Raw genomic sequence first — 6,818 nt, forward strand, 5'->3', positions numbered from 1 at the left:
ACTCTACATTTGCACTGCGTTATGGTAGCTGCGTGCAGGCTGTTTTACAACACACGTGCAAATAGAAAATTCGCGGTGCTTTGCGACGAAACCTGCGTCGAGGGCGGGAAATAAACATGCACCTTCCGTTCAGCGTGCTAACATGAAGGAGCTCGCAGTAAATCAAAATCCAGGTTTGGGCGAGTTGGTGTATTCATAAGGCCTTCCAACACCAGTTATCAGTCAGTCCGCACTCGTGCCGTCTTTGTTTTCGTTGCTCCGATCTTCTCGCGCTGCGTTTAGAAAGCCTGCTAGTGGAAATTCTGGTGATAATCGTCGTCACGGAAGTGGTTGGAGCACAACAGTGTTGTTCTTGAGGGCTTGAAATTCTTTCGCTTTACAGCAGCCTCCCACTTCCTTAAAAGCTTCTTGTCTTGTTGGAAGCAATGGAAGACAACATCGTCGCGGCCGCTGGTGTTCGTGCAACCGTAGGCTGCACAGAAAGACGGCATGATCGGCCCACCACATCAGTTGATGCTGCGCACGTTGACCACCACTCTACATACACACAGACGCACCAACAAAGAAATGCAGGGTCGATCGAAGCAGATTACGACGGCACGCACGCAGAAACAAGCACGGTCAGGCACGGTCGCTCAGGCTGCGAAGGAGCAAAACACTAAAGTTGATGTCACAACACCGCGGTTTCCGGTCTCCGCTAGCATCGTCAGCATCAGCAGCAGCGCGCGGCATTCGACGGGGGGCGGAGCTACAGCGCAATTTCAACCGACGATTACGTCGCTCCTATTTGAAAACAAGAACCCAAATTTGACCTACATGGTTTCTAAGGTTCCCGCATCCGTATATGAGCGTCTTATTGAATTCGACAGACTCTTCAGCTTCCCTTTAATGCGATGTGTATAAACCTCCCTCGCACGCATCGCGTCAGCAGAGCAGACGCGCCGTGTGCTATCTCACATGATGAAAAAAATGCGCCTTTTCAGCTGATAATGTCCAATCGGGGAGCCAAATATTACAACATACACCCTTCATACTACACGACAGTAGAATGAAACCTCATCTGGCCTTAGGCATTTGTTATAGTACCGCGAGCCACACGTTTTATTCTTTCCAAGCAGTTCCTGCTTGGCAATAATATTTAAGATAGCATGCTGTGCATTTCCCTGATTTCGGGCTTTCACAATGGCTCGTGCGATGCCCCATGCGTGACGTGTAACTTGAGCACGTGCATGCACCTTTCATTTCACAAGAGGGTGTTCGATCTTTGACAGCCTTGAGAAACATTTGTCATAGCAAAAAAGTGCGCAGATGCCGCGCACGATGGGAATCGGTAAAAGCGAAGCGCTCATGAATTGGCAGTAGCAAACGGCACACTACCACAAGCGACGTGTTGCCGGTTTCAGTGACGAACGCGGGCCCCTGGCACCTCGCAGAGCAAGCGCTAGTTTCATTCATCATTAGCACGTGTAGCCACAGCGCGCAAAATAATGTCAAACGCGTCCCCGAACTTCCATCTTGATCGTTAGCTATATAAAAGATGCGCCTGTTCACATTTTATAAGTATCGCTATGCGACGCGGCTAATGCCCTAACCGTCTCAATGTGTCTGCTTACTGAAGGAAAATTCGTAAGAGTGATCTTTTCCCCGTTTTTAGCCATGCGTTGATGAACTAATCGTTCTGTGGGAACCAGCTTCGAAACCAGAAATCGGGCACGTAAGTACTGCTATAGAAACACGCCGCAGACAGGCCAGCCACCCAGCTGCAACCCGTTTTTCACTCCAAGGTCCTCAAGGTCACAAGAAAGTCGCAGTTTCGCCCGAAGGGTAAAGCATTGATTGCGATAGCAAATTAGTTGACAGCTATACGAAGTAAGAATGGTAAGGCGAACATAAACACATCTCACTCGATGAGCGCGGAATCTCGCTGTTATAACGCTGTCGTGATGAATAGCGGCAGCAGCAGCGACAGAAGTGATGCTTCAACGCAAACTGAGGGGTGAGAACACAGCGCGTGCAAAGCTACGGGCTCTGCGCACTTTCCTCCCTTCCGCACGCGGGATTCAGCCATCATGGTCGGCTCACCGACGCACGCTTTCACGTCGGTGTTTCACGTAGGTGTTGAAAAGGTGCCTCAGACTCATCGATTTCCTATAAGCGGCATACAACTCCATACAGCCCATCCTGGTCAATATGGTGTATGTCGGCAGGCTGGAACCTGATGGCAACGGCTGGCCAGCGTGATGTGCGGCGACCTAGGCTGGAAAGGCGGTTTTCTAAACCAGCTTGAGCCAGTACCGCGCCGGATGATTTATTCGCAGAGACAGCGGCCTGGAGAAGGATGGCTAGATTCGAGAAGTGTTGCGAATAAACCTGAAAATACAGGCGCTTACACTGAGGAGCCTGGAGAATGAGCTGTAGTTTTCGAGGTCCAGCAATGGTGTCGGTGGACGTATGGCTTACGGTGAGGCTGCGGTTGGGCACTCGGACACAAGTTCGCTGTTCAGGTCATGCGCCGTCAGCACAGCGCAAGGTTTCAAACGCCAGTTGCCTTCTGGTTCGGCCAACCACAGAGATCCAGTCCACCACTTCGTATCTCATGTTAGAACCGCTGCTGCTACTCTGCGCACCAGAAAGACTGCTGGGTTGTCATGCACTGACGCAGTGCCGCCAAGTGTAGCCTTGGGTCACAGTCTGAATCTCACAAACATGGTTCCTCACGAAGGTCTACAAGCGGTTAGCGTCGCCACAGACCAAATGTAACGCTATCGTTGAAGCAGTCTATAAGAAGGCGGTGCATCATGTGACATTGGGCATTTTCTCGTATAATGCCATAATTTCGCCGCTAAAAGACACGCAAGAAACTCTAAACACGGTAGAGAAATCGCATTCAGTGGTGCAAGGAAAGACTTGCTAATATAGAGCCGGACGGTAAAACTGCCGTCGGCTAGTGGTCGGCGTACAAACACTGCGACATCGTGTGCATGAGGGCTGGCGTCACCGACGAAATGTGTTATCACGCGTCCATGATCTTGCGATGCTAGTGAGAGGCAACGTGGAATGTGAAGGGTAGACAGGACAGGCAATTCCGATACCAAGTTCTTCCATAAGTTCTCAACGTCAACTGGTAGAGGCTCGTCCCAATCAATGCCATGCCGCCATATCCGTTGGAACAGGCGTCGAGTTTTCACCATTTCTCTATGTTAGTAAAGTTAGCGCTACGTCTTATGCTAGAATTGTGCTTCGTTAGTTTCTTCAGTTTAGGTTTGTTATGCATTGCAACACAAATACATTGTATTTTTTTTCTTTTCGAGTAAGAGCGCACGTTTTTAATTAATGCATAGTGATATTCTACTATCTGTGCAAATACTTTTCGTGTGTGAAACTTTTAAATATCTGTTATCAGTTTACCTGCCACATTTTGCCATGTATGTGTGGTCTCCGAGGCACCGTCAAGCTGTTTTCTTGCACATTTTAGCCCAGGAGTCTGGCCAGGATATTTTCTTGTAAATAAAGAGAATCTAATTGAAGAAAGGAAATGGAGCGACGGAGCCCTGTGGGTCAAATAGCCTGGCGAACGCAGGTACAACGGTTCGCTTCGTCGATGGATGAGTTTAAATCTATGATAGTACGGTTTGCATGGTGTGAATGATGTCCAAGGATCGACATTTTGACGAGTGGGTACTGGTTGAAGATATTGAAGGGGCAGCGCAAGATGACGAAACCAGAAGGCAGGAACACACAGGGGAGCGTTGAACTCAGAATTAACACTATTCGAAGGCATACGCAAACTTGTGTACTACAACCCATAGCCACATGCTCTGCCATCAATGGCGTCTTTATCAGTGCGCAGGAAAAAACGCATAATCCTGTAATCTAATGCTACACTATGAGGCGGTTTAAAAATTCAAATTCACTGTCATACAAATATAATCATGGCATGCTCAGAGCAATGCCGCGCGACATGTGAGTAGGCATTACCCGTTAGCGAGCGCCTATGCTCAAAGAATTTAATGCTCAGGCATCAACCTGTTTGGCCCATATAGACGTTAACGTGGGAGAATGGAAGCTCGTAAACAACTCCCATTCTACAGTGCACAGGCGGGGACGTGTGCTTAAAAGTGCAGCTATTCCCAGCATGAGTGGAGGCAGCCTCAACCAACTTCCTATCAATCGTACAGCAAATTTTGATCATCTTGTTAGGGGCAGAAAAAAGAACCTTTACATGAAACCTGCCTGCTACATTTCTGAGGCTGTGTGATAGTTTATGTACATATCGAATTACAATTAGTTTTTTGTTCTTGTCGGCTGGCTCTGGATTATTAATTCTTGTGGGTGCTCCTAATTTCACACGCTTAACAAGCTTCTATGCAGTCATGCGCGTAGCATCCTCGCGAAAACCTGCCAATCTCAAAGGCTCAAGTTGTTTTAAGAAACTCCCAGAAGTCTGGTGAAAAGACGATTTCGAAAGTGCGGAACACAGAATCGAAAAAGCAATAATGCCATTTTTACCACCTTCGAATGTGCGGAGTGAACATGTAAAATTGACTTTCCTGACCTTCGGCAATATATTCAGCCCACATGTTTATCAGTTAGTTTAGGCCTTGTATCTAAAAATTCTAGCTCGTTCTTATCTGGCGCTTTATGTGTGAAATCTAACCCTGAGCCACATTTGTGGAATACTTGAAGTACATCATGAGCCATTTGTTGGAAATCAGTATTCTTCAGAAAGACCAGAAAATCATAAACATATCTTAGCACTTTGGTTGTTGGGTCATGTAGGTTACTTTTTATATTTCTATCAACCTTGCCTAGGTAAATGTTAGTACCGGAGCAACTTTGCAGCCAATGCAAATGTCAGATTTTTGTCGGTATAAATTTCCTTTCCATTCAACAACAGCTGAAGCTGAGAGAGAATCTCCAGAAAACTACTAACAGATACGCCACAGCGTTAAATTTGTATGACAGTGAATTTTAATTTTTAAACCACCTCATAGTGTAGCATTATATCACAGGATTTTGCGCTTTTGCCTGCGCACTGATAATGACGCCATCGAAGGGAGAGCACGTGGCCATGGGTTGTAGTACATAAGTTTGTGTAGGCCTTCCAATAAAATTAGTTGTGTGTTCAGCGCTGTCCTGTGTATTCCTGCCTTATGTCTTCGTCGTCTTGGGCTGCCCCTTCAACATGTTCATGTGGATGATGTCGCCTGATGAGCGGTTCCAAAGAAGACCAAGCACCTTGAAATTAGAGCTCTACTCACTAACATTCATAAGTGAGAGGCCGTCGTTCAAGAAATGTGTGCAGAGCAGATGGGAGTTCAAGCACGATTTTCTCAGTTCCGTTCCTGCATCTACAATAATGAAATTCGCTCGCCGCTAAAACTCCAATGCCTTCACTTGGGAAGGCGTATACCTCTGACTAAGTTCGCCATGCAGAATGACGGTTGTAGGAGTACTGCCATGTCCGGGTGCGTTGTCTTCGATGTTTTCATGTGGTACTGCAGGGTTGCTGACGGCAAGAACGGGCTAGAAGACGCTCCGAAAGGAACTCGAGTCATGCGCCACTCGATCATTGTCGGAATGGGATGCTCACTTGTCGGTAGTTGGTCAATTCACAGAAAACGCAGATCGTCTCTGTCTTCTGATCGAATGTATATCTGGAGGACGGCCTTCCGGATATTAACGATGAGAACGAACTTGCTGCATCTAGACTGCAGGAACAGCTGCAGGAGTTCGGGACCAAGCTTGATGCTTTTTGCGAGCATGTCGTTTAAAGACTGTTCGCCGTATTCATGCGATGATGCATCAACCATGACGCGGACCCTTTTAGCCACGGATTCGCGTCGGACTATTCCACGATGACTCAGGTAGTAGACAGTATTTCCGAGGCGTTCAAACAGCGCTACTCCCTAGGCATGAGCTTCGTTAAACTACTCGCTGATGGCGGCATAGTATTCCTGCAGAAGTGCTGGGTAATATTCGAACCGCTGAAGCTGACGCTTGAGCCTGCCCTCAGCTACAGCCCGGTTCATACATGACATGAGGCCTGGTGTCTTGGCGATCAGCGGTACTACATAGCGTCCTGCGCTTTTGTGTCTGCGCTGCGAATGTGAATGAGCGCCGGGTATTTTTTGATGCCGTGAGCCTCGTGTCTGTCGGTTATACCTATGGCATACAAGCGCCACACCTCTGATGGGTCCCCAGGTCGGACCTCACTGCGCCAGCAGTCAGAACAAGTCAGGAACAAGGCTTTCGAGTGTTGTTACGTGGTGACAGAGGATGAGTGATATTAGCTTTAATTCCTTCAATGACCCAGCCAAATAAAGTCGGTAGTGCACATAGGTTGTAGGTGAAAACCGCATGCAAAGTAATTGTCTGAGCCGATTAAAATACTTAACGTCGAGCCTTAAAGGTGGTCCTCTTAAGGTTCGTCAGAAAAGTGTAGATTGTGGTCACGCATCATGTTAATAATGGTGCGTTCTATGGCCGGACTCTTTACGGTACAGACCTCTGGCACCTGCAGAGCTTCAAGAGTGACGTCATTACACTCAATGCGGCCACGTAGTGTGACATTTGCCATTCGGCATTCGTGATACCATGAGGAGTTGAACACGCCTAATGTAAACACCTCTAATTCTTCATTTCCAATGCACGGCAGAGATAGCTGCTTAAGTCAGTACGGATAAAAGTCCGTTGCCTGCCGTTGCCCACCGGTAGGCAACGGACTTTTGTCAGCACGGATGCAGTGGCTAGCGGCCAAAGTTCTCGAACGCACACATTGTGGCTTTTTGAAGCAACACAGATAATGAGCGCGTGCT

Source organism: Dermacentor albipictus, unplaced genomic scaffold, assembly GCF_038994185.2.
Source record: "Dermacentor albipictus isolate Rhodes 1998 colony unplaced genomic scaffold, USDA_Dalb.pri_finalv2 scaffold_12, whole genome shotgun sequence".
Lineage (NCBI taxonomy): Eukaryota > Metazoa > Arthropoda > Arachnida > Ixodida > Ixodidae > Dermacentor > Dermacentor albipictus.